Genomic DNA, 12,219 nt, shown 5'->3' with positions numbered 1-12,219 from the left:
TCCTTGATGTAGAAAGCAAGGAGCCAGAGAGTCCTTTTTCATTCTTCCCTAAACCTCACCTACATACACTCACACATCATTCCTCTCTCCAACCAATCTCTCAAAAACACCTCTTTCCTGCTTCCTCACTTCTACCACCCTAATCCAGACAGGCCTTCCTCATGCTCTCAGTTGCATTGCCACAATGGCGTCCTACCCACTCCCCTTTACCTGAAGTTATTCCCTCTCCACCACAGTAGGTGTTCAGAGTAGTCTTTTCCAAATGCAAATCTCGTCATATTACACCTATGTTTAAATGATTTTCTTTAAAAATTAAATCCAAATAGCTTTTCATGGTCTGTCTTGATGACATGGCTTCTGCCTAACTCTCTAGCCCTTTTCTCACAAGTTTTTCCCATGTATTCACTGTAAGTTTTAACCATCCCAATCTTTCAGTTCCTCAGTCATGCATGCTTTCTTATCCGGACACTGACCTTCTTCTCCCCTTTCATGGAATGCTCTTCCACTTTACCTATCCAAATTCTAATGATTTTGCATTTTACACGAGACACCAACTTTACTGTGGAGCCCTCTCCGACTGCTCCTTTATGTGGCTGGCTTCTCCTGGCATAGTCTTCCACATTCCCCTGTCCCACTTCTCATGAAACTTGGAAATTTTCTGAAAAAATGTGCCATTTTTTTAAATTTTTTTAATCTTTACCGCCTTAAAGACAAGTTGTCCTTTCTCTGAGAGGTCAGGGGCCATCTAGGTCTTATTCCAGCTGAATAAAGTATCATAAAACACCCATAACATAATGGGTAAAAATTAGTGTCTACAGAGAGTTTGAGAGCAAATATTTTCAAAGCAAAAAGCTTTATGTTACTTTCAATAAATAAATGAGGATATGTCAAATATATAAAACATCTGTATCTTTTACAAAACCAAAAATCTTTTGGGGAAAAAAAAGACAACAAAAGCACATCCTTTTTTCACCTTTGTTTCTGTTGCCATCTGTTCTTTCTTCGTGGCAATGCAACATTTCACTATAAAACACATGAAACTGTGGTCTACCTAGCACTTAAAACAAGTGACATTGAAAATCTCAGTGAAAGCAGGAATTAATAGAAAAGTCAAACTGTGAGATTTAACTTGGAAATTTAATAGGGGAAATTAACAAAAATAATCCCATGGATTAAACTGAGATCTTCAAATGAGTCCTTCACCAAGGACAGCCCTACACTCCCTAAAATTCTAGATTGTAACACAGAATGCAATTGCTCCTACCCATGTACTTGGTGATGACACATTCTTCCAGAATCCCAGAACCTAGTTATTTTAGCACATTTTTGGGTAATAGGTATATTTTACCATAAACTTATTTATTATTTATCTTCCTTTTTATGTCCTACATTGCCCTAAATTATAACTAGATTATAAGACGTTCAGGGATATAAAAATTGTGCTTTCAGAGGCAAGCATCAGCTGCCAATTTATTTGGGATTTCATAATACAATTAGTTCTTCATTCAATCTGGATGTTACATAGGCTTCTCCTTAAACCTATGTTCATAGTATAAGCTCTCTTCCACAAAAAGTTGACACAATTTTAAAAATATTTCGTGAAACAAATCAAGACAAATAAAATGGTCATTTTGCTCAACTACCTATTGAGTATATTTATCATTATACAGAATCATACACATGCATAAACGTCAATTATAATTAATAAGTTTAAAACTGTTAATTTTGGAAAAGTGAAAGTATTTAGAAATATATTACTCTTGATCTTTTTTACTAGACACCACTGAAAATTCATTCGAGTGCCGTCTCTGATACTACATCGATTATATCCATCATGATCACCACCTTTCTCTCAGCAGTATAAGGGTAGGATTAAATATGCAAATAAAAGTTTAAGTAATACACACAGGTTTTACTATACTTTACTGAATTTACTATGTAAAGTAGGGACAAACTTAAGTAGCTTTAATAGACTTTAAAGATCAAATCATATCTACTACTTGCTAAATGAGTTCCCCAATGGCCTTACGTAAAAAGAAACAACATAATGTCATAAATATATTCACTACTCCATTTAATTTATTTACATGGGCATAGCCTTAGGATTTAAATCCAGAAACTGTTAGTCCAGGATATTAAAAATACAATTATATATTAAAGAAATAAACAAAAGACAGATGGTTTTTATGCTTCGTTGATCCAAACAACAGATCTGCTGAATCCCAAATGATAGCTTTCCCCAAGCCACTGATTGATAAATACGGATCGCAACTGATTATAAAAAGTTTAAGATCTACAAGTCATCAGAAAATAAAACAGTCACTTTCCTCAGTTATTTGCATATTTTGTGAACATACATAACCGTACACATGCAATATATTACAAAATGCTAATATTTTCATGTGTCTCACTGTAGACGGAGAAGCACAGCAGGATAAAAATCAGTGAAGCAAAACTCTTAACTTCCTTCTTTGCCATCCACTTTTGCAGGAACATTTGTCTTCCAGGCATTTGGGGAAATTATCCTTTCTGTCTGGCTTTGTCCTCATGAAAAGTGAGAATGAAATAAGAAAGATAATGATTTATTTGAACAAAAACTAGTCTATGGGAGCCAAGAACTAGAAATGACTTCTATTGTTTATTTTACTTTTACAATTTCGCACTCCATCAGAATCTGAAAACACCTTTGTTTACTTAACACTAAGATCCATAAAATTATATCTAAAAAACCAGCCATTGTTTATAAATTCCTGAACCTTAAGTTTTGGATGAATTTTAGCTTGGAATCAAGTAACTATTTGGAAGATAAACTTCAACTGGAAAGAAATCAACAGTGAGAGCCCTGCTTTTTTTGCTTCCCAAGAGTAGATGATGATGGCAACAACCATGATCACCCTGATGGTGTGTCTGTGTTTTACCACAACCACAAATACCACCTTCTTCTCAGCAACATATAAAAAAAGTCTGTTCATTCCATGTCCAAAGTTCCCTTAATTAGAATAACAAAATGGCAAGCCTCAGAACTTCCATTTTGGAGATGAGGAAACTCCACTCCACAGAGTAAGTGATTATCCAATTTTACATGAGATTTAACGCTGCAGCTTGGCTTAGGAACCAGATTTCCTAACACCCACCTCAGCATTCTAACCTGAATGGAATATACTACACAAACAACATTTCCTTGGAAATTTTCTGGGAATTTGTGGAAGTAAAAACACAGACACCTCCCCCAACCAAAAAAAAAAAAAAAAGTATAGAAGGACAGAGCATGGTTACTCATGGTGCCTGAATAGATTAAACCACCATCCACTCATGGGGTTCATTTGTTTATTCTCTTTTCCATCTCAGTTTCTCCCTCTCTACTAGATTAAGAAAAGTTTGTTTGCCTTTAGGAATAAACAGTAGCACCAGCACAATAAAAAGTTCCCATGGCCCAATATTTCTCCACCCCCATCTCCCTGTTGCTTCTCCTTTGAAAGAATCTTCAATAGTGCAGCTTTGATTTACAGTCTTCAAAACCAATTGTGATCCAGCTTCTGTTCTTAACACTGTCTTCATTTGATTCTTGTCATCACCAGTGACTTCTTGTTACTAACTTCCATGGTCATTTTTGTTATCTTATTTTTATTAGATATCTCAGTGGTATTCCCCCCAAGTCAGAACTTCATCCTTCTTAAAAGGTTGTCTTTTCTTCCCTTAACACGACACTATTTTTAAGTCCCATTTGTAGCTTCTTTGGGGTTCTTTTGCTGGGTTGCAATGCCCCAGAGCTCTGTTCTAAATGTCTTTTGTCTTTTCTGTATATACCCTCCCTCTAAGGCAATATTTAGCCTCTGCCTTTCACTAGACTGTCAAAACTGTGTCTCAAAGGGTGTCTCTGCTCCCTAGATTTTTATATTATCTTCTTTACACCTCCACTGGCATGCATACTAATCATGAACAACTTAATCTGAATTCTTGATCTTCTCTCTCAAACCCATTTCTTCTTTAATCACTTCATGTGAGTAAATGGCACTACAATCTTCCCAGCTGAACAAGCCAAAATTTGGATGTTATCTTGGACTAGCTTTTTAATTTAAGGTTTTCTTCAGTTTCTCTTTTCACTTTACATCCTAGCATCTCTTCTGAAGCCAGTCCTATCAACTTTATTCCAAAAAAACCATAACCCAAGCCATCTACTATTTTCTATCCCCATCACCACTTCTTTCATCTCTCACCTGGACAAATGTGCCAATCCCTTAATTGGTCTTTTCTGCCTATACTGTATTCCCTCTATAATTAATTTCCATTATACTAGCTAGAGTGATCTTTTTTCAATGTAGCTCACATTCTCTCACTCCCCCCCATCTTCTTACAACTCTGATAGCTTCCCATCATAGCTTAAATAAAATACAAATATTCTGATTTTACAAAAGTTTATTTTTTGGAACACCTCTCCAACCTCTTCTACTTTTCCAAGTGTGCCCTAGACACACTGGCCTTTTTTTTTTTAATTTCTGCTTCTCTTGCTCACCAAGTATGCCCAGATATAGAGCCTCTGCAAAAACAGTAAGAATAACATTTTTTAAAGTTGTACACACACACACACGTGTGTATCTTCACGTGTGTGTGTGTGTGTGTGTGTGTGTGTAATTTAAACTTACCAATAACCCTGTGAAATAGATATTATTACTATTGTTATCCATTTGACACTAGGATGTTAAAAACTGTAAAAGATCCCTGGAGAGTAAGTGATAGAATCAGGATCCAAATCTAGACAGTCAGACTCCTTAATTCATACCCCCAGCTTTAAGATGCTGCCTTCTCCTAGCTGATCCACTGTCTGAATGGCCTTTCCTTCAACTTATGGTTTCAGGGCTTCTTGTCAATTAGATCTCAGATTAAGTATCACCCTTTCTGAAAGGTCCTCCCTACTCATCCTATCTAAAACAGCCCCAGAGTCACTATCAAATTATTCTATTTAAATATCTGCACTAAAATATTTCCTACCTGATATATTCCTTATTTGCTTCTTTCTTTTGTCCCCTCTTTCTTCCCATCAAAATGGAAGCTTCACCAGAAAAAAAGGTGTCCTTTCTTTCTTACCAATGAAATTCTAGTACATAGGAACAGTGCTCCATGATCATTAAATCTCAGCTTGATAAATGAATGACTAATGAAATGAATGAGTAAATAACTCATTTAAGCTATTATTTTAAAATGTTTATAACTTTAGGATTTTAATTTTTCTTTTGAAGTGTGCTTTGTAGATTAATGCTATAAAATTTCATTTACTCAAAGAATGTCACTGTGCGATGGGAAGTTACAGTGGACCCAGGTCAAACGCAGGTGGCATAGGAATATAGAGGCTGGCACTGCACACTGTGAGTCACTGGGCAGATGGGAGATAGCTAATAGGTGACCGACATGGAGGAAAATGATGGAGAGAGGAGTCACATAGAAGAATCAAAAAATGTAAAACACAAAGTTCATAAATGTTCACAGGAATATCTCTGGCCAGAGACTTATATATAAAATATCTTTATTTGGAACCAGAGCTTACATGGTTTCACATGCATATTTTTAAAATGGTTTATATCTGAGAGCACATGGGTGGCTCAGCCAGTTAAGCATCCGGCTTCGGCTCAGGTCATGATCTCCCAGTTCATGGGTTTGAACCCTGAGTTGGGCTTTGTGCTGACAGCTCAGAGTCTGAAGCCTGCTTTGAATTCTGTGTCTCCCTCTCTCTTTGCCCCTCCCCTGCTTATGTTCTGTCTCTCTCTCTCTCAAAAACAAACATTAGAACATTAAAAAAAAAAGTTTATCTCTAACTTAAAAACCATTCACTGAAATCTCAAAGTTTACAAAATTGTATTGATTTACTAAATAATAGAGATAAATTTCCTTCACACAGACAACTACCAATAAGACACATATGTAAGACCAAATAGGTCTAATCAATACAATTGCTAAATGTGTCCTTTTAGACCCTCACATTTTTTTATAGAAAATTAAACATGGGAAACTAACTGAACTTGCTTGTTTCTATGTTTGACAGTTAACAAGTATGTTTTGTAGGAAACTAAAGGTAAATGTGGTTTAAAATGAGATAAATTTCAAGGAGGATTATCTTAATGGAAACAGTGCCATTATAAATTTTAGTACTCAGGGCTGGCTTTCTAGAATTCTTATTTAATATCAACAGATATTCAGTGCACTTGATGCTACATCCTTTTCCTCTCAATGTAGTTTTAGTCTAAAATAACTTCTTTAACTTTCCTTGTCTGTTGATTGAAAAAAGAAAAAGAATAAAATAAGAAATGGGAAGGATAAGCAATGGTATTTTGAGAAGCTACAACATATGGCCCTATTTTGTCTCCCTATTCCCCATATATCCCCAGCACCTAGCACAGTATTAGTACTTAAGCTCTCAGGAAATGGTTGTTAAATGAATAATTATTTTACATTTAAATATTAAATATTGGGGGTGCCTGCATGGCTCAGTCGTTGAGCATTTTACTCTTGATTTCGGCTCAGGTCATGATCCCAGGGTTGTGGGATGGAGATTCTATTCGATCTCTCTCTGCCCCTCTCCCCCACTCTTGCTCTATCTCTCTCTCAAATAAATAAATAAATAAATATTAAATATTAATTTTATTCTCTAATGTATTTAGATAAAATGTCCATTGCTACAAGAAGGAAGCCAAATCATTTTTAGTTTATGTGTCAGAAGCTTTTAAGTCCTGGTGTAAATTCTATCTTAATTCCTCGTCTAAGTGATCTAGGCTCAGCAGTATCCCTCTGCCATATGGATACAATGCTGGGTAAATCCAGACACCACAGAGGCCAAGACACCCCAAGTGCTGTCAGTTTTGGGAAAGGTTGATTATATGAGATTCTTGGCATGATTCCTAGTCCCAAATATAGTTCTTATACAGGTTTTATCTATCCAACTCAATTCATATTAAAGCTATGTTACATAAACTGAGTCCAGAGGCTCATTCACACCCATAAAATGAATCAGCATATGAAATACACACATATCTGAGGCATATATTGACTGTCCTGCTTTGTCCAAACTGTGCTTCAGTCATCAGGCAGTAGACCTATGTTAGGGGAGGTAACTTTGCTGATAAAGGTTAAAAATCTCACTCTGAGTTTTAATGATATAGTCTGGCCATCTAAAATGTTAAGTCAAACTCTGTAACTATAAATTCTCCATTCACTTTCAGTATTACTACAATTTGAGATCAGTGTAACTTCTTACTGTGTTTTCACTTAGCCATTTCCTCTGGATATAAGGTGTTATGGAAATGAACATTCCATTATGTTCATGTTTCATACTGAGACATTATACTGATCTATATCCAGGTAAGTTTTAACTGACTTCTGAGATTTCAGGTATTTTTTTTTCAAAAGTTCATTCATCTTTAAAAGATACTTTTCACTCTTCCCTTTTGTGGCCATCACTGAATGCCAGTGGCCAAAATGAAATTGAATCCCTTTGTGACTTCTGACTACAGCAGGAACTGTAAAAGGCATTTCAGTGCACCTTCACACATCAGCAGGAAGACGATGTCTTCCCCTCTTTCCAAAAGCTCAGACATAAGTACAATGTTCAACCCATGCCCTTACAAAGAGATAAGGTGCAGGTTGTATGAAGACATTACATAAGGTCAGCAAATTGGCAAAGTAGTGCAGATTCACAGGAAGAAATATATAACCTACACTGAATGAGTACAGTGGGAGAGGCAAATGGCACAACTATCCGTGTGGGCACTCACACTAGCAAGGTGCTTATCGGTAGACTAAAAGTGGATAAAGATTCTCGAACATAATAAAGCTAAATCTTACCAAATAAGAAAGGAAGAGGGCAAATATAAGGAAGAAACAATTGAGAGGTACAGGAAAAAAGTAATCTTATATACAACTTCCAATAAAAACTGTTAAAAAATAAAACTAAGATATTTTCCAAGAAATTTTAGACTCCTGTGCAAAGTGGGTCATGTTTTTCCTAGGTCATAGTCATTAGTTTGAAATAAAATGCACACCATTTCTCCTTGAATTACATGCATAATACCTCTTAGTACAGCTCCTACACATGTACTAACAAATGTAATCACCTATTAACTTTTAACCTCTCTACGAAATAACTCATGAATGTAATTCCTGGTAAGGATCCTAATTTTTTAGGATTGAACTAATTAGAGGGAAAGGTTGCCATGTCCATTGTGAGAAGGAGATGCAAGTTTAAAAAACACAATTTCAATCTGGTCCTTACAGGATTAAAGCCTAATTAAAAATCAGAATAATAACAGGTTTCATTTCTGGAGACTATTTCTATCTTCAATTTCCATCTACTTCCTGAACTTGCATGGAAGCAAGGCATTTAAAAACCTGGAAATTATTTTTCAATAGAATATATATAGATGTGATTTTTACTTTTTAAATTTAATGACTAATATTAAGTTTTTGCAACTGTTTTAACTTTTATTTATTTTTTTTTTGTTTTAACTTTTAAAATTATAATTTAATTACTGTATGGACATGACTAGAAAATTATATGCTTAGAATAAAAAGCAAGCCTCCTTTCTCCAGGAGCAACCACATTTCAGTTTAACTTTAGGGCTTCAGGTGGTGAAATCCAGACCTCTAATGCTATGTTTATTTTTCCTTTTTTTTTTTTTTTTTTAATCAATTTTGGACAACATTTACTGACTTTTGCTCTGCAAAATGCAGACTGAAGTCACTTAGCCAAAGCCACTTCCTTGTCTTCTCATTATATGCTTTTAGGACTATTCACAGTTCAACCCTTAGCAACTTTGTAACTTCAAGCCTCCTATTTAAAACTTTATTGTTTTTTCAACAACTACAGGAAAGCTCTTAACACCCTATTTTTAAGTATGATGTGAATTACATCTCCATTCTTTCTTTCATCTCCTTTCCTAATTTTTAGTTCTTTCATAGTGTGAAGTTTATTCTTCTGGGTTATCATGGTTGGAAACATTTTGTCGTTTCTATAATCACAGAATAGGTGAAATATTTATTAAGTATTCTGTAACTAGTTCATGGGCTGGTTCTACAAGCCAAACATGAGTTTTATTATTTGTTATTTATGTCATTATTATGACCATGCTCATGTTGTTCTTCTGGAGCTCAGTGGTAGACTCTGATATATTCCTTTTCTCTAAAAGTCCAAGGTCATATCCGTGCCATTCAAAAGTGAAAATTACTACAGTTAAGTTCAAATAAATTTTCTTTTTACGTATGTACTTCAGTAATTGCCTTCACTATACCCACCTTTTCTTAGAGGATCTCACCCAATATTTCTGTATCAGTTCCTCTTCTGAGACCTCCTTCCTGCAGATGTTTGTTCTGGACTAATCTCTCTCCAGATCTACTGCACAGTTGTCCTTCTTGGGCAAGAAGTTACTGTTTTCCTGATCTCATGCCTTGCCCTGTCTTGGCTTACTGTTTATTTTGTTACAGTATATCCTCAGGTAACTTCTTAAGAAAAAGTACATTGTAGGTAAACTTTTGGAAAGTTTTCATGTGAGACCAGATCCTTATTCTATTTTCCTCTGATTTTTTTGTCCTTGAATATACTGATTATTGTCTTCCAGCATCCAGTATCACTAAGCCCAATGCCAGTCTAATCCCATCTGTTTGCACGTGACCAATTCCCATTCTTTCTCTGAAAAGTTCCAATGTCTTCTCTATTATTAATCTAAAATTTCAGTAATTTTTTTGAGTAAATCTTTTTCCATTCATTAGGGCATGACCTTTTTATAAAAAAATTTTTAAGGTTTATTTTTAAGAAAGAGACAGAGCATGTGGTGGGGAGAGACAGAGAGAAAGAGAGAGAGAGACACCCAGAATCTGAAGCAGGCTCCAGGCTCCAAGGTGTCAGCACAGAGCCCGACGCGGGGCTCGAACCCACAAATATAGGTATCATGACCTGAGCCGAAGTCAGATGCTTAACTGACTGAGCCACCCAGGCGCGCCCCTATGGCATGACCTTTTAATCTGAACAAAGGTTTCCCCCACTATCTCAGATTACTACAGAATTCCTATGAAAACTTTCCAAAGCCAAAATGGTAGAAAGTAAAGAAGCAATTACTATTAATGTATATGGAAATTTCTAAGCATTTCCAGACCCAAAAAATAATCTCTCAGGCTTTTCTGATCCCTTAGGGCACATCTTGCTAACAGATGCTCAAAATAAATCCAGATAAAGCATGGATGCTCTTAGACATAGTTCAAAGCTATGGCAGCTTGATGGTAAGATGCCAAGTGTGGTTCCCAGGGAACCATATGGTAGTATGAACTCCCAGGGAGTTTGGTGACGCCATTCTCACTTCTAGGGGTAACACAAACTTTTGAAGGGCAGAGGATACCTGTTTTTAGGTTTGGTAACTAGGGAAATATCCTGTACAATTTCTTTGATAATTTACTTTTTCTCTCTCCTTTCATTCTAAAAACTTGGCCTTCAGATGTAGGAGCTTCTGGGTTGATTCTACATGCATCCATATTTTTTCTGTATTGTCTATCTTTTTGATTTGAGACCGATGTTTATCTTCCAACCTATTTTTTAAAATGTACTATTTTTAATTGCCAGTAGCTCTTTTGTGTTTTCCTTTTACAGTGAACAGTTTACAGTATGCAAAACTCTACAGATACTAGGATCTCTTCTCTCTGTATTATTATCTCTCTTCTTATGGGGTCTGTTTTCTCTGCACTTCTAGTCATTCTTGTTGTAAGCTTTTTGAAAACGCGTGCTTACCTTTGCTTATCCATTCATTTTTAAAGATCTGAACAATAAATCTACTTGGAAACTGTATTTAGGTAGGGCTTGTCACTCTATTCCCTAGGGAGTAAGGTAGGAGACTACCAATGTCAGAATGCAAGAGCCTTCATTCTGGAGCTCCAAGGCCTACATTCGTTGCCCTAATCCTTTTCAAGTATTTAACACAGATTTGCAGATTTTTTAAAACTGCCTCCTGGGGTCCTGGATCTAGGAATGAAGACAGGATCAACTGCTCCTCAGGCATGCTTTCAGTGGTGGCCTGCTTTCAGGGCCCTATATCACCAATACCCTCACAGGAACCGTTTCGGAGTCCCTTCTCTTCTTCAAAGCAAAGCAGCTCCCTTCTTAGCACTTGCCTCCTCTGCCTGGACACTAATGCATCTTATCTTATCCTACATCTTTAATTACCACTCTCCATCACCTTCTGCCTTTTAGAAATTGGTTGAAGTTTCTTCTCCACTGTCTCTTATACCATTCTCTCTGCTTTGGGCTTTTTTCCACCCGTGTGTTTCTCCTTTATTATCATTTTAATTAGATCTTAGACAAGAAAGGAGATGAAAACATTTATTAGTCCATCATATTTAAGCCAGAGTTACTTTCATATTTTACCTAATTTATCTACTTCTATTTTAATAAGAATTCATTATTCATGCCTAAGGGGGCAAATATGTTCTGTGGTGTTTTTCAGGAGATGGGATATCTTCCGATTTCAGTTCACTTGAGATTTTCATGCACTTATCATCCATGAACTTAGAAATATTTACATAGGACATCATTAAAGATCATATTACTTTCATTTACTGTGCTTTAAGAGAACATACTCAACAAGATTCACTCAGAATGTATTTGTTTTTGTCTAGTTCAAACTGATACCACTTACCCATATATTGTTCCTATGTTTACATCGAGTTGATACAGTCTAAACAGGTTTAACCCAACAATTTGCTATTCAATATAGATAATGTCATAAAATCTGTTTAATTATCTGCCTAGTTTATCATGTATAAGGAAACTAAATTCATTTATATGAAGTATATAAAAATGCCATCATATCTAATTTCTTTCACAAAAGGAGAAAAAAATGTATTCCATTCAGGTTTCATGAAGTGTTAGAGATTATTAAATTTGCAGTTATCACTGAAATAATACAAAATATAATGTTATCACTCATCATCTTCCTACCTGAACAGCTTAGTATTCTGCCAGTTACTAATTATTCTTACCAGAAGCATATATAGAGAAAAAAGAGTCAAAATAAACTCCAAGCTAGAGAGTTAGTTATGTCCTTGATTTGCTTTAGGAATCTTTTTTTCCCCTTGAAGTTTGTTTATTTTTGAGGGAGAAAGAGAGAGAGCTGGGGAGGGACAGAGAAAGAGAATCCCAGACAGGTCCCACACTGTCAGCACAGAGCCCAACAAGGGGCTGGATCTCAT

The 12,219-nt window shown here is 35.7% G+C and overlaps 1 protein-coding gene and 1 pseudogene across 2 annotated transcripts in view; both read left to right on the top strand.

Moving 5' to 3' along the window:
* OLFM3 (olfactomedin 3) overlaps positions 1-12,219 on the top strand; it is a 191,443-nt gene that overhangs the window by 173,931 nt on the left and 5,293 nt on the right. The gene's annotated exons all lie outside the window — the stretch shown is intronic.
* LOC116738264 lies at positions 7,468-7,932 on the top strand (annotated as a pseudogene).

The sequence above is a fragment of the Lynx canadensis genome, chromosome C1 (genome assembly GCF_007474595.2).
Source record: "Lynx canadensis isolate LIC74 chromosome C1, mLynCan4.pri.v2, whole genome shotgun sequence".
NCBI lineage: Eukaryota > Metazoa > Chordata > Mammalia > Carnivora > Felidae > Lynx > Lynx canadensis.
This window is presented reverse-complemented; position numbering and strand designations above follow the sequence as displayed.